This window comes from Lithobates pipiens, unplaced genomic scaffold, assembly GCF_037356315.1.
Source record: "Lithobates pipiens isolate NorthernLeopardFrog02 unplaced genomic scaffold, aLitPip1_a1.2 Scaffold_8, whole genome shotgun sequence".
NCBI classification, from domain to species: Eukaryota; Metazoa; Chordata; class Amphibia; order Anura; family Ranidae; genus Lithobates; species Lithobates pipiens.
Genome location: NW_027507903.1, coordinates 153,622,361 through 153,648,758, shown reverse-complemented (window position 1 = coordinate 153,648,758; position 26,398 = coordinate 153,622,361).

Genomic DNA, 26,398 nt, shown 5'->3' with positions numbered 1-26,398 from the left:
GGTAGTGTCCCAACTGGTTCTAAACAAAGTTAAAAATACTTGAGGCCAGGGTACTGGTGCTGGTATTATATGTCTAATGATGCACTATTTTCAGCTTTGGGTTAAATTGTACTTAGTAAGGTACACTACCTCAGGGAGTCTATTGTACATTTCCTTTTGCTCTTGGCATGGATATAGCAGGAACACTGGGTTGTACCCGATCACCCCTGAAGAAAGGTTGTATAGCAAACCCGACATACTCTTACACCTACTGAAACTTCCGTTGGGATTGAGGGAGGAGTTAAAAATTGGGTTTAAGGTTTCTTAATAGGAAAAGTTCATTCAGGGACAGTCAAGGGCCACAGCTTTAGTAAACTCCACCCTGTTGCTGTCCCGATGTGGGTAACTATTAAGAGACCAAGGTAGAATATTGTGCTCATTTAAAAGCGGACCCTAGAACAATTTTGTTTACTTTTTGTTGTTTTGGGGAAATGCCTATGACAATTTGAGTAATAACGTGCACTTAGGGTCACCTAAATTCTAAAAGTTTCAATCATTTTTTCTCTCTCTGTTAATATCTGTGTATCTGACCTGCAAATATACTGCTAATGGGAGAGCAGTTGCCCTTTTTGTTAAAGAAATATATATATTTTTTTGTTTCTTTTTTTTTTTTGTATTTTTTAGCAGTCAGCAATAGTTTTTAGGGCAACTAATGTATTTTATTTTTGTTTTTGAATACAGATTCAATGCTCTTTAACAGTCTAAAATAGAATCGAAACTAAAAATCTTGGTTGGAGCAGCATTAAATCTGTATTCCCTTTGTTTTTTTTTCATTATTATTTTTACAAATTTTTCTTGGTCATTTTTATTACTCACCTCTCTTCCGTTCCTTCTCCTTCTCTAATATTCTATCTTGTATCTCCTCAAGATAATGTAACTAATGCCCTGTACACATGGTCAGAAATTCCAATGGAAACGGTTCGATCGGATTATGTTGTCGGAAAATCTGATCGTGTGTGGGCTCTATTGGACTTTTTCTATCGTAAATTCAGACGGAAAAAGTTTGAGAGGTGGATCTAAAATTTTCCGACAACAAAATCCAAACTGACTTTTTCCGATCATTTGTAGAGAATTCCAATGGACAAAGTGCCACGCATGCTCAGAATAAATTACGAGACGAAAGCTATTAGCTACTGGCCTCTATGTAGTCCCGTTGTACGCAATGAATGTCACCGCGTTCAGAATGATCGGATTTTCCGACAACTTTGTCCGACAGTGTGTATGCAACACAAGTCATATAATTTTTGTTTAAACAAATTAGGAGGCGTGAGCATTCCTGCCCGCCAGCTTCCCTGGACATCCAGGTCTTATGTAATTCTACCTCCCAAATGTAATTCTGTCTACTGCTCTAACCTGAGCCCCATGAGCGGGTGTGGTGAACCCAGGGACCTGGCACTAGCAAGCAGTGTTAACTATCCCTACCATCAAGGGCAATGGATGATACTGGCTTTTTTTTGGACTCTGTACCCTGTGAGGATCCCACTTTCCTCATCCACATTACACCCCTTATAAGCATTTAGTCTTAATGGCCAACCCTCTGCTCCATTCCAGCATTCCTCCAATACCTGTACACTGACATTCTTCTTTTTTTTTGTATTTTTGTATGCACGACTGTCTGGAGGCCCGCCCGACCACCACCTGAAGAAGCAATGACAACCAAGTCATCTCTTGAGACAAATAATGTCTCAAATAAATGTAAGGAAAGTAACTGAAAAAACAGCGACTAGTAAATTCCGCGCCACTAAAAATAAAAAAATTAACCAATACTCAGTGGATCAAATATACTAAATAAAACACTGATAGCTGCTCCCTAAAAAAACATGAAAAACAACTTGTCGTGCTAAAAATATACTGATGGTAGGGGCGCTAAAGCAAATATAAGTATCAATCACAAAATGTGAGACTTTGATAATCATAAGCATCTAAAGTGATAAACCCCATATCACCAAAATACAATAAACAAAAAATTACAACCAAAATATATAATGAGAACAATAATAAATAAAGTCCTGATTGGGTAGTGACACCAAAAAAGAAAAAAACTTATATAAATATAAATCCAAAGTCCAAAGCAGTGATTTTTTCAGTGAAAAACTCCTTCTGAATCCATAAATCAGAAAAAAACTGGAATCTTCTATAACGTAGTGACACGTCCCTTCACCAAAAACTTATGGACATAGAAAAAACACCCCACTTGTGAAGATAAAGATGTCTTCTTACCAGATGCTGTTGACTACTTTATTTAACCACTACAGATCCGCGCTATTGCCAAATGACGGCATTAGCGCGGACCTAGATTTCCAGGACTACGTCTATTGACGTCGTCCTGGTTACGAGCGGCCTGCGCGCCCCCTGAGGGGCGCGCGCGGCGCGCTCTGTGATCGGCGAGTCCGTGAGACTCGCCTGATCACCGATCCGTGTAAGGGGTCGATCCCGACCCCTTATCACGTGATCAGCTGTCAGCCAATGACAGCTGATCATGTGATAGAACGGAGCCGGTAATCGGCTATTATTCCTCCTCGCGCTGACAGCGCGAGGAGAGAAAAAAAAAGCCGATCACCGGCGGCCGTGATCGGGACATCAGTCCCGATCACGGCCATCAATACAAGGTCCCACCTGCCAGTTGCCTGTGCCCACCTGCCTCCCGCAGTGCCATCCTGAAGTAAAATAAAAGAGAAAGTAAGTGCCCCCCGTCAGTGCCCCCTGTCAGTGCCCATAGTGCCCACAGTGCCACCCACAGTGCCACCCACAGTGCCACCCACAGTGCCACCCACAGTGCCACCCCACAGTGCCACCCACAGTGCCACCCAATCTGCCTCAAAGGTGCTGCACCCCAGTGCCGCCCATCAGTGCCCAGCAGTGCCGCCCATCAGTGCCCAGCAGTGCCGCCCATCAGTGCCCAGCAGTGCCACCTATCAGAGCCACCTATCAGTGCCACCTATCAGTGCCCATCAGTCCCATCTATCTGTGGTACCTATCAGTGCCCATCCGTGCCACCCATCTGTGCCACTTATCCGTGCCACCCATCCGTGCCATCTTATCTGTGCCCATCTTTGCCCATCAGTGCCGCCTTATCTGTGCCCATCGGTGCCGCCTTATCTGTGCCTATTAGTGCCGCCTTAACTATGCCTATCAGTGCCCACCAGTGCAGCCCATCAGTGCCCACCAATGCAGCCCATCAGTGCCCACCAATGCAGCCCATCAGTGCCCACCAATGCAGCCATCAGTGCCGCCTAATCAGCGCACTTCAATGAAGGAGAAAAATGACCCGTTTGCAAAATTTTATAACAAACTATTAAAACATGATTTTTTTTTTTTTTGCATCTTTTTTTGTTTGTTTAGCAAAAAATAAAACTCCGAGCTGTAACTAAATACCACCAAAAGAAAGCTCTATTTGTGGGAAAAAAATGATAGAAATTTCATTTGGGTACAGTGTTGTATGCCCGCGCAATTGTCACTCAAAGTGCATCAGCGCTGAAAGCTGAAAATTGGTCTGGGACTGAGGGGGGTTTAAGTGCCCAGTAAGCAAGTGGTTAAAAAGATAGTCAAATAGGCTTATGCAGGTTGATTCCCTGCTCACATGGAATAAGGTGGACCTCGTATGGACAGAAGCTTCTCCTCATAGACTCAGATAGGTCATACAAAAAAAGCCAAACAAAAATCCATAGCGTAACACCGTTTAATAATAAAAGTAAATTTTAAAAAACATAAGGCCAAATGGCTGCTTACATATGCCGGTGCCCGACCTGGCACTGGGGCTGCTTGCTCAAAACAAACGTTTCGTAATGGATAGGTAGTTCCTCGTGGTGTAGGGCGTGCGTTCCACCAAGGAGCAGCCGATGACCAAAGACGACCGGAACTGTGCGTGTACGAACGTGACTGGATACCGCCTCGACGTACGTTTCGTTTGACACGTCATCAGGAAGCGTACCCAGTCACAGAGTCAGCGTTCTTTATGGTGTCTCGATCAATCCATAGACCAATCGAGAGACACTTAATTTAATGCGCAGCCTCAGTCCCACTTAAGGCTAACAACAATACATGGTTCATTAAAACATAACTGGCAAATAAACATTAAAACATAATTATCCCAAAAACGAAGGGATGAATTGTACATACCAGAAATTTAATAGTAAAAGGAAAAATTTAAAAAAAATACACATATAATAATCCGATGGGTTTATCCATTAGAAAAAACAAGAGGGAATGAGTTACTTGTAATTTGCAAAATAACCTCTAGATGTCAGTCTGTAGTATGAGAATTTTCCTACCACTGATTAGATGAAAGAAAGAGGGATTTTTCACCTGACTGGCTAGTTATATTTTTCTTATATAAAAAAATTATATATATAATTTTTTTTTTTATATATTAATGCCATTACCAGAAAAATGTCCAGCATTATCTCTGGCTCCAGATGTGAGGAAAAACAACAAAAAGCAAAGCCCCACATCATAGGCCAGAAAAAAAAAGCCAAATAAATTCAAAAATGGAGGAATGGCAAAAAAATGCCTAAATCAAGAAATACGGGGAACTTTTCAATCGTTGGACAAGAAACAATTTAAATTGAGCTCTATGTTCATTCCTAGAGGCTGCATAGTTTTTAAATTATATATCCACTTCGTTTCATTCTTTGATATTTCCCTTTTTCATGTGGGTTCCTCTCCAATGTTTTGAGATCTTATCGATCCCATAAAATTTACAGAGTGAAGGATCGCTATCGTGATGTGCTTTGAAATGTCTTGACACGCTTTGATTGGGAAAACCTTTCCTAATATTTGTAAGATGTTCATTAATTCTAATTCTTAACTGTCTAGTAGTTCGACCTACATACTGCATGGAGCAAGGGCATTCCAGCACATAGGTTACATGATCTGAATTACACGTGATGAGTGGTTTAATTTTATACTCCAGCTTAGTGACTTGGGATTAAAACTGAATAATCTTCCTTGATGAACCGGGTCCTCTGGTGGTCTTGCAGGCTTTGCATCTCGTGCAATAATGGAAGCCGGATCCATCAAGGAAGGTTACAAGTTTTTTTGGGGGGTCGGGGACATTGAGACATTGATTTCTCAGACCCGGTGCCCTTCTGTAGATAAATTTGGGATTCTGTGGAATGATAGAGGCCAAATCTTTATCTTGTTGTAAGATAGGCCAATATTTTTAAAAAATGGTTTCTACTTGTCTATACTGCCTATTGAACCCTGTCACAAAGGCTGTAGCTCCTTGGTGTTCTGGTTTGGCTTTTTATACCAGTAAAGTTTGTCTGTCCATCTGTGACACCTGTGTTACAACTTTCTCTAGAGTTTTTTGTGAATAGCCTTTTTCTAAGAACCTACTGGTTAGAACCTTAGCTTGTGAATGGAAGTCAGACTCTTCCTCACAGTTCCGTTTTAATCGCATATATTGTCCTTTCGGAACAGCTCCTATCCACTGTGGATGATGGCAACTATGTGTGGGCACGTACCCATTTCTGTCTGTGACTTTAAAATAGGTTTTAGTAACAAACTTGTTATGCTTTTTCATAATAGTAAGGTCCAAGTAGTTCACTTCCACCTTACTAAGTTCAGCTGTGAACTTCAAGCAATATTGGTTAGCATTCATATTGCTCAAGAAGTCTTTGAAACTCTCTAACTTACCTTTCCAAAAAAGAATTACATCATCTATATATCTTTTATAGAAAATAAGAGATTTTGTAGATGGTTTCTGATTCCCATCTATTAAGAACAATATTGGCTACACTGGGAGCATAACGTGCTCCCATGGCCACTCCTGCTATTTGGTTGTAGTACTCATTATTGGCCCAAAAAAAATTATTACTCATAGCAAGATCCAGGTCTCTGATCAAATAATTTATCTGAGCCTTCTTCAGTTTGGATTCTTTTGTTAGTGCCCACTTTATTGCTGTAAGTGCGTCCTTATGTTGGATGTTAGTATAGAGTGACTCAATGTCTACCATAATCATGATGATATCTTCTGATGCCACCAAATCCTGTAAAAGTACTAGCAGATCTCTGCTGTCTTTTAAGTACGAGGGACTGTTTATCACTAGTGGTTTAAAAAAACCATCTAGATATTCTCCCAACCTTGCAAACAAGGACTCCATCCCGCTTATTATAGGTCGGCCTGGTGGTCTCTCGTTGTTTTTGTGTATTTTTGGTAAAATGTACATAACTGGAATTTTAGGAGCGTGTGGTATAAGGTAATCAGCTTCCTTTTGATTTAAAATGTCTTTGTGTAGGCCCTCTGTTACCCAATCTATAAGTAATGTTTTTATTTTTTTATTTTTTTTACTTTTTTTATAACAATATATTTTTATTATAAATTTCCACGAAAATTACAGCAAGGATGTACACAACAAACATGCGATCATACAAGGTGTCAAGAACATATAGAAACAGCATTGAAGTAGCACAATGAGCAAGAAGAAAACAAAGTACAAAAGGTTCGGCAATAAATTATTCCTGGAGAATAAGGATTCGTCTAAGCATTGTATCTCTAATGAGAACAAAGATAAGTCAAGGCATAAGTTGAATTGCAGGCTAGGTGATACAATCTAATGTAACCGTTTGTGGACTCAGCGACAAGATATAAACCTAAAGGATGAGTATGGAAGAATATCCCAAAAGGAGAAGGGGGATAGTGAACAGGGGGCCTACGCCCAACCGTCCCGGGCGCCCCCTCTGGGATCAAACTGCACCCGAGCCGGCCGGCCGCACCCCCCCCCCCCCCCGTCTTTAGCTATGAAACCACTCTCCCTCTGGATGTCAGTTGTTCTCAGTTAAACTGTATGTCTCTTATACCAGTTCAGCCATGGTTCCCATTCTGTGTAAGCCCGAGTATATTTGCCCAAGGAGGAGGCGAACATTAGCTCATAAGAAATATGTAAGTGAGTTGTCTGGAGAACGCCAAAGAGCGATGGAACCGTCGTCGACCTCCACCCCCTGGCCAGCTCCAGGCGTATGCTCAGGAGAATATGGGTAATAATTTTCCTTAGACTGGGAGGTAGAATATCAATACCTAGAGATAAAATAGCTAGACCTGGGCATGGGCGCACATTGGTGTTAGAGATCAAGGATATTACGTTAAATACTGCAGTCCACAAAGGTTGGATTGCTGGGCACTCCCAGAAAATATGGAAGAGTCTGCCTCTGTATCCGCAGTTCCTCCAGCATGTTGATGAGCTCTGGGGGATATAGCAGGCCAACCTAGAGGGCGTCAGGTACCACCGCAGCAGCAACTTCTGGTAAAGTTCCCACAAGTTGGCGCATCTAGTGGCCTTATAGGTAGAAGAGACGGCACTACGCCATTGTTCAACGGAGTAGGATGTGGACAATTCCAATTCCCACGACCGCATGGAGGTTTTTTTTAGAAATGTTGTTTTCTGCTGCAGAAGACCGTACATTAATGAGATACCTCTAATGGACGTGGTAGGGTTAGTGAAATACAGATGGGCCCTCCATGGTAAAACGATAGACGGGTTCGGGAGAGTTGAGAGTAAGTGGGAGATTTGGTTATAGGTAAAAATGTCGCCCGGCAGTAAACCGAACTCCAATTGAAGTGACCTAAAGGATTTTGTGGCTGGCCCCATCTGTAAAGCACCAACAGTAGTGACACCTTTAGCTAACCAGTGTTTGATATTTAGGTTTGGGATGAGGAGTTGAAGACATGTAAGGGTCAGCGGGACGGATTTGGAAGGAGTATCGGCCAGTGGAGTGTGAAGTAGAATTTTCCAAGCTTCAATGGCCGCTACCATAGGTGGAGAAATATTAGAGGGTAGGGTGGGCATGAATCTTGCTGCTAAGAGTAGGTCCAGCGGGTTTCTATAAGGACACAGGTAGTTTTCCAACTCAATCCATCTAGCCCCGGCTCCGCCCTGAAACCACTGTCTAATTTGTGCTAGGCAAGCTGCTAGATAGTAGTCCTTTAATGCAACATGTCCTATTCCCCCTGACAATCTAGACTTGATAAGCTTGTGGAATGCGCATCTGACCTTCTTCCCCTGCCATAGAAATTTATTCAGCATAACCTGAGCTTTAGTAAGGTAGGAGTCAGGGGTTGGAATAGGGAGAGTACGAAATAAATATATAAATTGAGGGAGGATTATCATTTTGAGTGCCGCCAAACGTCCGGACCACGTTAGTTCCACTTTGGATAAGGAATGTAGTTTATTATCCAACTGTTGGAAAAACGTTGTGTAGTTTGCCTCAACCAACTGTGCAGTTCTAGCCGTTAACGTAATACCCAGGTATTGTATCCCATTGGCCTTCCATGAATAAGGGTAGGTGTTTGCCAGGCGGGCCTGGACAGCCGGGTCAACACCCAGACCAAGAATGTGGGATTTATTTTCATTAACCTTGTAATAAGATATTCGATTAAATAAAGTCAAGGCCTCGGAAATTGCCGCCAGGGAGGACTCCACCTCAGTCACAATCAGAATGATGTCATCAGCGAATAAACTGATGACATGACTATCTGCGCCTACCGGAAAGCCCCGGATTGTAGGGTGGTTCCTAATATAAATGGCCAAAGGTTCCATTAACAGGTTAAATATTAATGGGGATAATGGGCACCCCTGTCTCGTACCATTAGAAATAGTAAAAGCAGTGGACAGGACTCCGGAAGCGCTCACCCTGGCCGAAGGGCTTGAGTATAAAGCTAGGATAGCTGAGAGTATAGTGCCGGTAAAACCAAAAGCCTCCAAGACTCTCCTCATATAAAGCCAGTGTATGCGATCGAAGGCCTTCTCTGCGTCTAAAGTCAGAAGCAGAGAAGGCCTCTGCTGTTGCTCGGCCATGTGAATGACATTAATCATTCTGCGGGTTGCATCCGAAGTCTGTCTACCCAGGGTAAACCCTGTTTGGTCCGGATGAATAAGTGTAGGGAGTAGCATAACTAGACGTTGAGAAATCAACTTCGCGTACAACTTAATGTCAGTATTTAGGAGTGATATTGGTCTGAAATTAGAGGGGGTATCCGGAGTCTTCCCTGGCTTGGGTATAGTGACAATAGTTGCTGCTAACATTTCAGAAGGGAAAGAGGCAGAGGCAGCCGCATCATTAAAAACTTTCACCAGAAAAGGGAGCAATATTGGGCCAAATTCCTTATAGTATTCACTCCCAAAACCGTCCGGACCCGGGGATTTGTTTAGAGGTAGGGAGGCAATGGCCTTAAGGACGTCAGTAGCAGTAAACGGTTCATTTAGGGATTGCAGTTGGCTGGCTGACAATCTGGGGATGGAGATGGAAGACAGAAAGTCATCAATTGCACCTAGTTGCGGTTGGGGCGTCAAGGGATCGTTTTTAAGGTTGTATAAGGACTCATAGTAAGAGCTAAATGCATCCGCTATTTGTTGGGGGTGATAAACTTTTTGTTTAGTCACAGGATGGGTCATGTAGGGAATCCTGTCTTTATGTCTGGGACCTCTCAGGTTGCGCGCAAGGAGTTTGCCTGCCTTGCTACCATGAACATAGTAGTTCATCTTTACCCTCTTGGAAGTTTTCTCAAAATCCTCCAAAAGCAAGAGTCTAAGGTCATGTCTGAGTTGGGTCAATTTTTTAGACAAGGGTAAAGTAGTGTGGGTCTTGTTTTGTGTTTCAATGTCAGCAATTGCCGTAGTTAGCTCGTTAAAGCGTCGTAGCCTCTGCCTCTTTGCCCTCGCACCCAATTGTATCAAAATCCCCCGCATATACGCCTTATGGGCGGACCATAACATACAATTATCCCTCACAGTACCATCGTTATTATCAAAGAATTCTCGAAGGCGGGTGTCCACAGTGGCTCTAGAGTCCTTCTGTTGGAGAAGATAAGTGTTGAGTTTCCATAGTGGGCTCCTCTGCACCGCTGTAGGATCGGCGATGGACAGCACCACTGGGGCATGGTCTGCCCAAGAAATGGTACCAATGGAGACCTCCTTCGATAACAACAGCACTTTATGGTCAACCAAAAACAGGTCTATACGTGTGTAAATTCGATGAGGTGAAGAAAAAAAAGTAAAATCCCGTTCAGCCGCATGGAAGCAACGCCAGGCATCATATAGATTGTTGTTGTGAATAGAGGGACGTAGAGCAGCCGCCTTCCGGTGGGAAGTCGAGGTGGAATCACACAGCGGGTCCGGAGTGGCATTAAAGTCTCCGCAAATCACCAGGGAACCCTTTTGGATCTTCCGGATTTTCCTAATAACCTTATTGAAAAAGTGAACTTGATGCACGTTGGGGGAATAAATTGTGGCAATCGTGTAAATAGAGGAATTAACTTCACAAATCAGGACCAGGAATCTGCCGTTAGGGTCCTTAACCTCCTGATGTAGCTTAAACGCCACTGTATCCCTGATGGCTATGAGAACACCTCTAGATTTGGAGTCCGCATTAGCTGTAAAAACATAAGGGTAGTTGCCATGCGAACATTTGGGGGGGGCTGAAGAACTGAAGTGTGTCTCCTGTGCGCAGACAATGTCACTATCATGGAGTAGAGCTTCCTTCCAGAAGGACTTCCGTTTTACGGGGTGGTTAAGGCCTCTAGCATTAATGGTGAGGATCCTCAGAGCCATACTCTATTGGTATCACGTGGTAGGGAGTAGCGGTGGTATGGGACCGAGGTAGAGAGGCAGATAGTTGACGTGTAACAGAAGTTCATAACTGAAGAGTGCCACAGTCATTAAGAAAGAAGGTGTACTCACGTTGCCAACCGTTGAAGCATAGGGGCGTCCTGAAGGACTCAGAAGAGTGGTGTACCAGAAGTCCGAGCATCCCAACGGCATAACTCCCAGAAGGGCCACAAAGGCTTCTGCTGCTCTAACCGGTAGATGACTCATGGAGCAGAAATAAAACAGGGTAGAAAAGAAAAGAGAACAAAACATGTAAGAAAAATAAGAAAAAAACATAATTCAGCACCGTCGAGCACCAACAGGGCGCTCCTTTAAATAACTAACAAGTCACTCGCAGCGTGTAACCGCTGTTACTTGTGGGGGTTTAGTCCGACCAAACAGGTCACGGCCCTGCACTTCAGGGACATATAGAGTCTCAAGACCATCCAATAAATTCAGGTGTGAGATCGAGCATTTTTGCCGGTAACCTCTTTCCAGACTCTGTCAACTGGTCTGGGAGTGCTGGTGGGGGGGTAAGGGGTCGTCTCCTCAGTGACAATATTCCAGTCCCGCAGGAGTGCAATACCCTCCTCCAAGGAGGATATCGCATACGTACGATTGTCTCGTGTCACAACAAGTTTCGTAGGATGGCCCCATTTGTATGCGACTTTGTGGTTGCGAAGAGCCTTTGTAACTGTGTTCAGGTTCCTCCTTTTCTGCAGGGTATATTGGGATAAATCAGCAAAAAATTGCAGGTTTTGATATTGTGCTGGAACGACCTCACGCTTTCTCATATAAAGCATGAGGTTTTCTTTAACATGAAAAAAGTGTAAGCGCAGGAGAACGTCTCGAGGTATTTGCTCAGATAGGTGGGAAGGTTTGGGTAGCCGGTGTATTCGATCTATGGTAACATCAAGATCCGTGAGATCAGGAATGAGGGCTTTAAACAACGTTGTGGCGTAGGAGTTTAGATCAGATTGTTGTACTGATTCGAGGACACCCCTTATTTTCAGGTTGTTCCTCCTAGATCTGTCTTCCAAATCGGCCAATTTTGCTTTGACCCATGCAGTGTCACTTTCTTTTTCCTCATATACATCCACCAAGTCATTAATCGTATCAGCGTATTCGCCCATTTTCACCTCAATGTGGTCAACCCTGTCACCCAGATCATGAATGTCCCGGTTAAACTTAGACATGCAGGACGCAATATCTGATTGTATGGTGCTTCTAAGAGACAGCAACATGTCTTTTAACACAGTGTCCAGTACTGGCTGATTAAGCGTAAGGAAGGATTCGATCGATTCCGGCATGTCCCTCATGTCATCACCGGAGTCTGGGCCTGGGCTGTCCACGGTATGTAATCCGTTGTCATCCAGCCTGGGTTTGGACTTGACCGGGCTTCTAGTAGCTGGGGAAGGCGGAGGGGAAGGCCTGAGGTCGGGTGTGGGGGTCAGTTTAGCAGGATTCCCTGTATTATGGTGATTCTGCGCCGTTGAGGCCGCCGGCCCGGAGTAGGCCTCTGCGCCATCTTGCCTGCCCTACATACCTTTTGTGTGGAAGAAGTCCGTCAGCCCGTGCGGGTGCCTGGAGTTCCGCCGCTTGTTAGGCATGATCCCGGTTGTTGCCCCTGCTAGGACGCCGGTAGCCCGAGTGAAATCGGTGCACGGAAGGTCTGCTGTTAGCCGCTGGATCCCTGAAGCGCCGGAGCTCTAGTTCTATGCGACCATCTGGCTCCGCTGCAGGCCACGCCCCCAATGTTTTTATTTTTAACGTCGGATCACTATTTAATTTTTTATAAGTATTGGTGTCATTTAGTAATCGTCCCATCTCATGGTAATAGTAGTCTCGGGATAATATCACGAGACCTCCCCCCTTATCTGCCGCTCGTATCACTATCTGTTTGTTTTCCTCTATCATTTTTATACCTTCCCATATAGTTTTATTTTTAGCCTGTCTTTTGATTTCTAAATTCCTCACATCATGTTGTACCATATTTTTAAAAACTTCTATGTGATGATGCATTCCTTTATTGGGATTGAACACAGAATTGTTTTTTAACCCACTATGTACGTATAATGACTCAGTAGTAGGAATACTGGTTTTTATATTGGGGTTAGCAAAATATTTTTTAATATTAAGTTTCCTCATATATTTCTCGATGTCAACAAATAATTCAAACTTGTCCACATCTTTATTGGGTGCAAATTTTAAACCCTGATTTAATACTTCTAATTCTTTCTCAGAAAGCTCGACACCTGCTAAGTTAAAATACCCTCATTTACTTGTCCATCTTTCTTTTTCTTTCTCCTGCCTCCTCTCTTTCCTCGTTTTCTATAGATTCTTGTGGGGGGTAGGAGGGATATGATAAGGCCCTTTCCATCCTCTCCCTTCCCCCCCCCTGGTGATGGTTTTGATGAGGCCCTGGTCTCCCTCTAAAATTACCTCTAAAGGCACCTCTAGGAGGTCTCGGTGGAAAATGATTTCTTGGTGGTTCATAATAATTGTAATCAGGATATCTATTGTCCAAAGGGCCATACCTATTGTAAGTATGTATCGGACGGGGAGAGGAGTGGGGGTAGAAATTAGAAGGTGGATAGTAGTGGGTTTTAGGATTTCCCCCTTGTTTCATATTTGTTTTTTTGGGGGTGCTGGAAACTGGTTTGGCTTTGGTCAATGAGTCTAAAGTGGGTTCCCTTTCACCTGAAGTCTCATTGCCAGATGTAGCCAAAAGAGTTTCCTGCCATTTGTATACTTTATTTTGTTCAAAGTCTTTAATGTCCCTCTGATATTTTTTAATTTTTTTGTTTTTAATTTCACTATCATATTTAGCTAAATGACTCTGTAGAGTTTTAGCTCTTTCTGAATATTCATCAGTCTCACTGAATGGCACCATTCTTTCTTTAAAGGTCTGCGATCTTGGTATCCAAAATCGCAGATTTGGCTTTCCTTTTCCTGACCATGAGTTGCATCAATTTATGCTCACAGGAATTGAAAAATTGGTACCATTCATCCAACATTTGGAGATCCTCAGTCCCCTCGTTGGGACTGATATCCCACCTGAGTCTCCTTGGAGTCAAGCTCTTTTCCATATACATATCAAATGAAGCTACATCCCACCACAGCCTTATTTGCTTTTCCATGTCTGTTTGTAATTGTTTAAAGCCTTTTTCTAGATCTAAATTAAGACTGGGAGTCTGTTGAAAGACCTCCTCTAAATTAATGAGCCTTTCTTTCATAAAATTAAACACATCCATGTCTGCGTGAGTTTTATAAAGTGAACAAGAAATACTTGATACTAAAATAGATGTAAGGAAAGTAGCTGAAAAAACAGCGACTAGTAAACTCTGCGCCACTAAAAATAAAAAAATTAACCAATACTCAGTGGATCAAATATACTACGGTAAATAAAACACTGATAGCTGCTCCCTAAAAAAACAAGAAAAACAACTTGTCGTGCTAAAAATATACTGATGGTAGGGGCGCTAAAGCAAATATAAGTATCAATCACAAAATGTGAGACTTTGATAATCATAAGCATCTAAAGTGATAAATCCCATATCACCAAAATACAATAAACAAAAAATTACAACCAAAATATATAATGAGAACAATAATAAATAAAGTCCCGATTGGTTAGTGACACCAAAAAAGAAAAAAACTTGTATAAATATAAATCCAAAGTCCAAAGCAGTGATTTTTTCAGTGAAAAACTCCTTCTGAATCCATAAATCAGAAAAAAACTGGAATCTTCTATAACGTAGTGACACGTCCCTTCACCAAAAACTTATGGACATAGAAAAAACACCCCACTTGTGAAGATAAAGATGTCTTCTTACCAGATGCTGTTGACTACTTTATTTAAAAAGATAGTCAAATAGGCTTATGCAGGTTGATTCCCTGCTCACATGGAATAAGGTGGACTGGTGGCAGTTATGTTTTAATGAACCATGTATTGTTGTTAGCCTTAAGTGGGACTGAGGCTGCGCATTAAATTAAGTGTCTCTCGATTGGTCTATGGATTGATCGAGACACCATAAAGAACGCTGACTCTGTGACTGGGTGCGCTTCCTGATGACGTGTCAAACGAAACGTACGTCGAGGCGGTATCCAGTCACATTCGTACACGCACAGTTCCGGTCGTCTTTGGTCATCGGCTGCTCCTTGGTGGAACGCACGCCCTACACCACGAGGGAAACTACGTATCCATTACGAAACGTTTGTTTTAAGCAAGCAGCCCCAGTGCCAGGTCGGGCACCGGCATATGTAAGCAGCCATTTGGCCTAATGTTTTTTAAAATTTACTTTTATTATTAAACAGTGTTACGCTATGGATTTTTGTTTGGCTTTTTTTGTATGACCTATCTGAGTCTATGAGGAGAAGCTTCTGTCCATACGAGGTCCACCTTATTCCATGTGAGCAGGGAATCAACCTGCATAAGCCTATTTGACTATCTTTTTAAATAAAGTAGTCAACAGCATCTGGTAAGAAGACATCTTTATCTTCACAAGTGGGGTGTTTTTTCTATGTCCATAAGTTTTTGGTGAAGGGACGTTATAGAAGATTCCAGTTTTTTTCTGATTTATGGATTCAGAAGGAGTTTTTCACTGGAAAAAATCACTGCTTTGGACTTTGGATTTATATTTATATAAGTTTTTTTCTTTTTTGGTGTCACTACCCAATCGGGACTTTATTTATTATTGTTCTCATTATATATTTTGGTTGTAATTTTTTGTTTATTGTATTTTGGTGATATGGGGTTTATCACTTTAGATGCTTATGATTATCAAAGTCTCACATTTTGTGATTGATACTTATATTTGCTTTAGCGCCCCTACCATCAGTAAATGTCTCAAATAAGACTCTCCTGAACTTTCCTTCACCATGCTGAAAAGTGCTATCTCACGGTCCGATCCAATCATTACAATCATTACACCATATTCCCAAGTTACAGGACTAGATATGCCAGGATCCCTCCATCAATGTTGGAGTTCCACTCTTCCAAGGCAGAGGGGCAATGAAACATTGCAGTACAGACACTCATGGTTCGGAGGTGAAGTCTCAAAGGAACCAGGATTTCTTTACTATCTCAAGTCTACCTTGATGGGTTCCGGCATGTTCAACAAAGGAAGAGTAGGCCACAGTGGTGGTGTGGGAAGGGTTGGGGTTTCTGGGCTGTTGTGGGTGGGTACAAAATCATTGAAGGAGGACACAAGTTCAAGAATGAACTTTGAGGAAGATTAGTGAAGATTTTTGAAATATATTTATAACAAGGAGCTTTAAAGGACTTTCTAATTAAATTAGCATACCCCATTGGAGATATATATATATATATACACACACACGTATGTATATGTTTTTACAGGACTTTATATATTTTGTGATATCACGTTGAGATATGGGTCCAGCTTAGATTTTAAAAATACTTTTCTCCTGTCTCTTGGGAACTATTGAATGTCTTCAGGTGTTAATTGAATTACTGGTATCCTTTTATTTTGTAAAGAAGCTTTGCAGATGTGGAGGCTCCATCTCACCAGGGACCGTTGACATGATAATGTCGGAACTGATTGGGCTGGGGATCAAAGGGGGTTGCTTGTTAAATCATAAACTTGTAGTAGATCAGGAGGCACCAGAAGTTTAAGACCTAATCGTGAAGATTTAGGAGGCTGCAGGGGTAGTGAATCAGGATTTGAGGCAACTCTGACCCAATGAACATTTAGGAGGTTTCAGGGGTAGCCAATCAGGATTCAATGCCACTTCTGAACCAATGAGGTGATCCTAAGTTTTGATTGCTATGTAATCTCTATTATTTTATTTCTCTTTTCTTTTCTGTAACTTTTCCTGTCCTATGATTTGTCTTAATACATTGATAGCATTTGTAGGTTCATTATGGCAATATTCCTATTTGTATTACTTTTGTATCATTGGTAACATCTTTGTTTTTAAGGTTGTATCCTCTAAGTTATATTTGTTAATTTCTGATTATTCTGACCTTTCTTTTCTGTATAGATAAATGTGATTGTTATTCTTTTTTGCACAGTTATCATTCCTTATTGATTTCATGGGTTTAGTAGCAACAGAATGGGTTGATTCATATAGATAAAAGGTTTCAATCACTTATGTTATGTATCATTAAGCATATAAATGAGGTAGGTAAACATTGCCTTATCACTTGATAGTTGTTGATCCAAGATTGATTAATTTTTTTTTTACGAATGTGAGCCTATCAACGGAGTATGTGTATAGGCACACTTTTTGATCCATTACAAACCCTCCAGTAGCACTGAATGTGCGTTCAGAAAGCACGCTGGATGCAGGGCAGGCCAGTAGCTCAATTGCATATTGAGCAAGTTCTGGCCAATGGTCCATCCTTAAGACCCAGTAACCCAGTGGATGCTCTGTTGGAAAGGTCTGCAAGTCTGCTCTTTCCCCTAGATATTCCTGCACCATGTAATGCAGACGCTGGCAATGGTTGCTTGAACCAATAAGACCTTGGCTCTGTGGACTGAAAATTTGTTTAGAGGCATCAGTCAGCCGTCCACCTGCTCCATCAATATTTCTCTGACTGAATGAAGCCTCAGCAACACGTTGTCCAGCACCAGGAAATGGTAACCTCCCAGGGTCTGGAAATGCATTGTGCAAACCTTTCTTCAAGGCCTCCTGAAGATGTTTCATTCTCTGCTTTCTCTGTGAAGGCAGGATGAGTTCTGCAACCTTACCCTTGTAAAATGGATCAAGAAGGGCTGTCAGCCAGTAATGATCCCTCTCCTTGATATCAGGAATCCTAGGGTCCTTTCGCAGGCTTTGCAGAATCAGGGAGGCTATGTAGAGTAAGTTTGCAGAGACCTTCAATTCTGAGTCCTCTAGGTCCCTAAGGATCACATGATCTGTAACAACAGCCTCTCAGCCACGTACAACTCCTTGGGTTTCTGGGGACTGAAAACCATCCCTTGAAGACTGCTGCTGATTGTTATCCTCTACATCCATGCTGACACAATTCTCTTCCTCCTCCTCCTCTTCTTCCTGTGTGTTTGGGGGCCCGCAGGAAAGATATCTGGTTAAAGGGGGCCTTGAGAGGAAAGGAAGTCCTCCTCTTTCTCCTGCTGTTCTGCCTCAAGTGCCCTGTCCATTATTCCACGAAGTGTGTGCTCCAGCAGGAAGACTAGAAGGACAGTGACACTGATGCATGCATTGTCACTGCTCACCATTAGAGATGAGCCGAACACCCCCCCGGTTCGGTTCGCACCAGAACTTGCGAACGACCCCCGCATTCGTTACGAACGTTCGAACCCCATTGAAGTCTATGGGACTCGAACATTCGAAATGGAAAGTGCTAATTTTAACGGCTAATATGCAAGATAGTGTCCTAAAAAGGGTTTGGGGACCTGCCTCCTGCCTCAGGGGACATGGGTCACTGCAAAAAAAAGTTTTAAAAACTACCGTTTTGGCGGGAGCACTGATTTTAATGATGATTAAAGTGAAAAAAAAAAAGTGAAATATTCCTTTAAATATGGTGCCTGGGGGGTGTCTGTAGTATGCCTGTGAAGTGCCACGTGTTTCCCGTGTTTAGAACAGTCCCTGCACAAAATGACATTAAACGGAAATAACACCATTTAAAACTGCTTGCGGTTTTAATGTTATATCTGGTTCCTGCAATATGGTTGAAAATCATTGAGAAAAATGGCATGGGTAGCCCTCCCTGCCCATTACCAGCCTATTTGGGTCTTGTACGCATATTAAGGGGAACCCCGTACCCATATTAAAAAAAGGAAATGCGTGTGGCCCCCAGGCCCTATATACTCAGAACAGCAGTATACAGGCGGTGCAAACAAGACAGGGACTGTGTAGGTTTGTTGTGTTAAGTTGAATCTGTTTGTAATTTTCAACCGGTACATTTTTAAAGTGTAGCTCCAGTCAAAAAAACTATTTTTAAGCTTTTTGGAAAACATAGGGAAGGGTTATCACCCCTGTATAATTTGTTTTGTCGTCCATCTTTTTTCATCTCACTTGCTGCTGTCTCCTTGCGTTTGCAAGTAGGAGATGTTTGTAAGTTGGATGTTTGAAAGTAGGGGCCTGCCCTATATTATAGCGGTATGTACTGGGTACAGAGCACGCAGACAGCACGCACTATCTCCTAACACTACTGACTGCAAGCTCTATTATTAACCACTTGACCACTGGGCACTTAAACACCCTTAATAACCAGACCAATTTTCAGCTTTCGGTGCCCTCACATTTTGAATGACAATTACTCAGTCATGCAACACTGGACCTATAGGAAATGTTTGTCCTTTTTTTCACACAAATAGAGCTTTCTTTTGGTGGTATTTAATCACCTCTCAGTTTTTTATTGTTTGTGCTATAAAAGAAAAAAGACCGAACATTCTGCGAAAAAATGAATTTTTCTTCGTTTCTGTTATAAAATTTAGCAGATTAGTAATTTTTTCTTCATAAATTTTGGCTAAAATTCATACTACTACATATCTTTGGTAAAAATAAGTACAAATTGGTGGATATTATTTGGTCTTTGTGAAAGTTATAGAGTCCACAAGCTATGGTGCCAATATTTGAAAATTGATCACACCTGAAGTACTGACGGCCTATTTCCTTTTTTTTTTTTTCCACAAAATTGTCATATTATCAGGTTATTTCACACACACAGCATATGCATACCACAAATTACACCCCAAAACACATTCTGCTATTACTCCCGAGTACGGCGATACCACATGTGTGAGACTTTTACACAGCGTGGCCACATACAGAGGCCCAACATGCAGGGAGCGCCATCAGGCGTTCTGGAGCACCCAGGCCAATTCTGACATTTCTCTCCTACATGTAAAAATCATCATTTATTTGCTAGAAAATTACAGAGAAACCCAAAACATTATATATATATTTTTTTTTAGCAAAGACCCTGGAGAATACAATGGTGGTCGTTGCAAATTTTTATCTCACACGGTATTTGCACAGCAATTTTTCAAACGCGTTTTTTTGGGGGAAAAAACTGTTTTGTGCTTAAAAAACAAACAAAAAAAACAGTAAAGTTAGCCCAATGTTTGCATAAAGTGAAAGATGAAGTTATGCTGAGTAAATAGATATCAAACATGTCACTCTTCAAAATTGCACATGCCCGTGGAATGGCGCCAAACGTCGCTACTTAAAAAATCCCCATAGGCGACACTTTAAATTTTTTTTTACTGGTTACATGTTTTGAGTAGCAGAGGAGGTCTAGGACTAGAATTATTGCTCTCGCTCTAACGTTCTCGGCGATACCTCACATGTGTGGTTTGAACACCGTTTTCATATGTGGGCTGGGCTTACGCATGCGTTCACTTCTGCATGCGAGCACATGGGGGCATGGGCGCTTTAAATTTTTTTTTTTTTTTTTTATTGTTCATTTTACTTTATTTATTTTAGTTTGCCATTTTTTTTCCCCAAAAATATATTTTTGATCACTTTTATTCCTATTACAAGGAATGTAAACACCCCTTGTAATAGGAATATGGGGTGACAGGTCCTCTTTACAGTGAAATCTGGGGGTCAATATGACCCCACATCTCACCTCTAGGCTGGGAAGCCTGAAATAAAAAATAAAAAAAAGATTCTGGCTTTGATCGTACTGGCGAGTTGGTAGAAGCACCGGAGGGCGGTGAGGGGTGGGGGGCGTCTATGGCTGGGTATTTCAGGGTATCACCGTGTATGGCTGGGTATCTCCGAGTATGGCTGGGTATGGCAATTTATGGCAGGGTATTGCAGAGTATTGGCGGGGTATTGGCGGGGTACTACAGAGTAATAGCAGGGTACTGCAGAGTATTGGGGGGTACTGCAGAGTAATGGGGGGTACTGCAGAGTAATGGGGGGTACTGCAGAGTAATGGCGGGGTACTGGAGAGTAATGGCTGGGTACTGGAGAGTAATGGCTGGGTACTGGAGAGTAATGGCGGGGTACTGGAGAGTAATGGCGGGGTACTGGAGAGTAATGGCGGGGTACTGGAGAGTAATGGCGGGGTACTGCAGAGTAATGGCGGGGTACTGCAGAGTATGCACTGGTATTGCAGAGTATTGGCAGGGAATTGAGGGGTTAAATTCGGTGAGCAGCGATGTGGGCACTGCAGATGCAGCCCACATCGCTGCTGACACCGATCTCTTTCCCCTCCGCTGTACCGATCGGTACAGAGAGGGGAGGGAGGAACTGGCGTCATAACATGACGCCGGTTTGTTTACAAGTGATCACTCCGTCATTTGACGGAGCGATCACGTGGTAAACGGCCGCGACGAGCGGCCGTTTACCGTGATCCGTGATGCTCCGGGTCCTGTGGACCCGGCGGTCACGGATGCTCTCGAGTGCGCCCCCCAGGGGGCGCGCGCGAGAGCAGAATTCTGGGAGGCCGTTAATTAACGGCCTCTCAGAGTTAAACAACCGCCCTGAAGCCGTTAATCGGCAATGGGCAGTTGTTAAGTGGTTAAAGCTAGATCACTAGCTATATAGGTGAGGTGAATATAGTGGTGTATACTGCGGTCAGGGCACAGACAACAACCACTACACAGCAGCAAGATAGGAAATCAGCCAAAAACGATCGGTGTGTACTGTGTTGAAGGTACACAGAACACCCACTGCTTCAGATGCTAACACACTACACGAGGCCGCCTCAAAGGCGGCCTTATATAGTGTGGGGCGTGCACTACACAGCCTGAGCTATGATTGGCCACAGGCAGGATGCCTGTGGCCAATCATGGCTCTCCTCGCTGCTGGCGCTACGATTGGCCAAGCATGCGGGGTCACAGTGCATGCTTGGCCAATCATGAGCCAGCAATGCACTGCGCCACCGCAGTGCATTGTGGTCCGCGCGCGCCACTCGAATTTTGACGCGAACGGCCCAAACGTTCGGAATTCGCCGAACAGCCAATGTTCGAGTCGAACGTACGTTCGACTCAAACACAAAGCTCATCCCTACTCACCATCCTTGTGGCCTCCTCAAATGGTGATAGGACAGTGCATGCATCCTTGATCAGTAGCCTCTGGCGTTGCAAAGAAGCTGAGCACCGTTGACCCTGTCCTGGTGCCATACTTGCACAGGTACTCATCGATGGCCCTCTGCTGTGTGTGCAGCTGCTGCAGCATTGCCAACTTTGATTTTCACCTGGTGGGCATGTCACAAATGAGGCGGTTGGTGTGCAGGCTGCATACCCTTTGAATGTTAGCCAGCAGAGCACTGCCATTGTGTGACGGAAATGATCGCAGACTTTTCTGGCCTGCATCAGGAGATCCTGTAAGCCTGGCTACCTTCTCAAGAACCACTGCACCACCAAATTCAGGATGTGTGCCAAACCTGGAACATGGGTCAAGTGTACTTGTTGGAGGGCAGAGAGAAGGTTGGTGCCATTGTTGCATACAACCATTCCTGGAAGCTGGCAACCACCTCTGAGCCTGCCCCTGCAGAGCTGACAGAATCTCTGTCCCAGTGTGGCCCCTGTCCCCTAGGCAGACCAACTCAAGCAGCGCATGGCATCTTTTAGCCTGACTGCTTGCATAGCCCCTTGAATGCTTATGGAGCACCGCTGGTTCAGAGGACAAATCTTCAGAAGAGGCCATAGAGGAAGAAGAAGAGGAGGGGGTGGAGGAGAGAGCTGTGGCAGAATCACCACTAGCATTTTGGAGGCATAGTGGTGGAACAATCTCCAACAACACTGAACCCTGTCCTGCATCCTTCCCAGTTGCCACCAGAGTTACCAAGTGCGCCGTGAACGAAAAGTAACATCCCTGCCCATGCCTGCTGGACCATGAGTAAGCCGTAATATGAACCTTACTGTTGACTGCCCTGTCCAACGAAGACAAAACTTTGCCTTCCACATGCTGGTAGAGAGCCAGAATGGTCTTCTTTGAAAAGAAATGGTGTTTTGGAACCTGCCACCAAGGTACAGCACATTCCACAAATTCACGAAAGGGGGCAGAGTCTACCAGCTGAAAAGGCAGCAGTTGCAGTGCTAGCAATTTGGCCTAGCTAGCATTTAGATGCTGAGCGTATGGATGGCTGGGACCGAACTTCTTTTTACAGTTCACCAACTGGGGTAGGGAAATTTGCATGCTAAAATCAAGTGGTGGTGTACTGATAGCAGATTGGCTGCAAGTACTTGGGACACCTATTCCTTTACCTTCATTTGTCTCAGTGCAGGTTTTGAGAGGACTGGAGGTATAGTAGGGCTGGAGATTCCAGATGAGGAGCAAGGAGAAGTCTGCCTTTTTCTTTGATGTGGCTAGCAGGTTCTCAAATTTTCCACCAACAAATGTTTGTTGTCGGACTTTCTGATCGTGTGTACACAAGTCCGTCAGACAAAAGTCCACGTATGCTCGGAATCAAGTAGGAGCCGGAGATATTTGCATTCATAATGTAGATATCACGTATGTCTTGTACGTCACTACATTCGTAATTGTTGGCCAACATTTCTGTGACAGTGTGTATGCAAGACAAGTTGGAGCCAACATCATTCAAACAAAAATCCACGGTTTTGTTGTCGGAAAGTCCGATTGCATGTACGGGCATTAAGCTAAAACCAGTTTTTGAATCCCATACCAAAAGGGACAGGGTTAACTAGAATAACAGGAGCTGCAAATAAATTCTATTGCAAGAAACAAGTTCACCTACTAATATACTGGAAGGCGACCACTACACGTAGACAATAGCACAAAGCTAACTATCTGGCACTGTGCATGAGAAAAAATACCAATAGTGTAGTGATAGACACTCTGTCTGTCATAAGGATTCATAAACACACTCAAGAAGCTATAGGCAGCTGTAGTTAAACTATTAGAACACTAGACTAGGGGCAGATTGAGAGTCTAGTCTCAGGAGGGGCACCGCCAGAAAATACGTTTTTTTGTGGGCAATTTATTGGGGAAATGGCTGGTTGTTATGGTGTCAGGATGATTGAAGTGCATTATTTATATTATTACATTGTAATATAAAATGAAATGGTTTAACTCACCATAATGCAGAATCAGTGGGATCCTGAGTGTACCACTTGCCACCAGATGTGGATTGTCCCTTGCCACGTAACCTGCTACACATTGCGGATTGTCACTTGCCATGTCACCTGACACATGTTATGGATTGTCACTTGCTAAGTCACTTGCCACAAGTTGCAGATTGTCACTTGCCACATCACCTGCTGCATGTTGAGGACTGTCACTTGCCACGTCACCTGCCAGATGTTGCGGATTGTCACTTGCCACATCACCTGCCACATGTTGGGGATTGTCACTTGCCACGTCACCTGCTACACATTGTGTATTGTCATTTGCCATGTCACCTGCCACATGTTGCGGATTATGACTTGCCACATCACCTGCCACATGTTGCGAATTGTCACTTGCCACATCACCTGCCACAAGCTGTGGATTGTCACTTGCCACATATTGTGGATTGTCATGTGCCTGCCACCAGATGCAGATTGTCACTTGCCACGTCACCTTCCACACATTGCGGATTGTCACTTGCCACATCACCTGCCACATGTTGCAGATTGTCACTTGCGACATTGCCTGCCACATGTTGTTGAATTGTCACTTGCCATGTCACCTGCCACACGTTGCATATTGTCACTTGCCACGTCACCTGCCACATGTTGCAGATTGTCACTTGCCACATCGCCTGGCACAAGTTGTGGATTGTCACTTGCCACATCATCTGCCACACCTTGTGGAATGTCACTTGCCTGCTAAGGTGGTGTTTTTCCTGTCTCTTGCTTTGTCTCACCCAGAGTCAGGCAGCAGAGAGATGATGTAATCTCTCTGCTGACCACACTGCATGCACAGTGAGGGCGGAAGTTATTGCAGGGAAGCAGGAGGGGCGCAGGGTGGTGAGAGATGATGTCATCTCTCTGATCCCCTGCCCGCCAGCTCGCTAATTGGCCAGCCACCCACTCACACACCGAGCCCACCAGCAGCCCGGCCCGCCCACTCTCTCACCTGCCCGCAGACTCACACACTGAGCCACCTGGCAGCCTGGCCCACCAGCGGAGCCACCTGCTCTCTCACCTGCCCGCCCGCAACTAATTTCTCCAGGGGGACAATTGCCCTGTTCCCCCCCTGGATCCACCCTTGCTTCTGACCTAGTTATAAAACAGCAGCAGTATCAGCCCATGTGTGTATAAGGTCATGTGGCTCCGTTCTCTCTCTTATAACTTCCTCCTTCTGGGGTCTTTAAAACCCTTCCTTGAGACAGGAAGTGTGAATACTGTACATAATTATTTATAACATTATATTAGCAGATAAAAGTAAAGGGCAGCAAATCCCTACATTAGAGTGCATGACAACATCCTGCAGATGATTTCTATATAAGTTAGATCTACGTAAAATTGCATTTGCAAAGAAAAGATGTAAATATGCATGAAAATCTATTTGAGAAAATCAAGTTGATTTACCAAAGGCAAATAGACTGTTCACTTGCACATTCATTTTCATCAAATTAGAGAATGTAGTGAAAGTTCACTTTGCAAAAAATACCCAAACATTTGCAAGGAAATACAAAAAAATATATTTTGTACATTATTGTCTTGAAAATGAACAACCTATTGGCATTTTAGTGCTAGAAATAGCCTGTAAAAGGCGCCTGAAAACTGCCTCCTATTCTTTGTAGTGTGTGCTTTTACACTGGGGTAGTTCGCATGTGGGACGTTATAAAAAGTTCTGTAAGAAGCATCTTTGTGGCAGGTTGGGAGCGCTGTTAATAGTGTTCTCAAAACACCCTTGCCCATAGCAATAAATGGGCCATTGCTTAACCACTTCAGCCTCGGACCAATAAATACCTTAAGGACCAGAGGTCTTTTTCCAATTTCACACTGCGCTGCTTTAACTGGTAATTGCGCGGTCATGCAATATTGCACCCAAACGAAATTTGCGTCCTTTTCTTCCCACAAATAGAGCTTTCTTTTGATGGTATTTGATTGCCTCTGCGATTTTTATTTTTTGCGATATAAATGGAAAAAGAGCGAAAATTTTGAAAAAAAATGATATTTTCTTCTTTTTGTTATAAGAAAAATCGAATAAACTAAATTTTAGTCATACATTGAGGGCAAAATTTATTCAGCCACATGTCTTTAGTAAAAAAAAAGTCAATAAGCGTATATTTTTTGGTTTGCGCAAAAGTTATAGCGTCTACAAACTAGAGTACATTTTCTGGAATTTACACAGCTTTTAATTTATGACTGCCTATCTCATTTCTTGAGGTGCTAAAATGGCAGGGCAGTACAAACCCCCCCCCAAATGACCCCATTTTGGAAAGTAGACACCCCAAGGAAACTGCTGATGGGTATGTTGAGCCCATTGAATATTTATTTTTTTTGTCCTAAGGGATTGAATAATGACAAAAAAAAAAAAAAAAAGTACAAAAAGTTGTCACTAAATGATATATTGCTCACACATGCCATGGTTATATGTGGAATTGCACCCCAAAATATATTCCGCTACTTCTCCCGAGTACGGGGATACCACATGTGTGGGACTTTTTGGGAGTATAGTCGCGCACGGCATCCCGAAAACCAATCACCACCTTCAGGATTTCTAAGGGTGCAAATTTTTGATTTCACCCCTCACTACCTATCACAGTTTCGAAGGCCATAAAAAGCCAAAATAGCACAAAACCCCCCAAAATGACCCCATTTTGGAAAGTAGACACCCCAAGCTATTTACTGAGAGGCATGTTGAGTCCATGGAATATTTTATATTTTGCCACAAGTTGCGGGAATATTACAAACTTTTTTTTTTTTGCACAAAGTTGT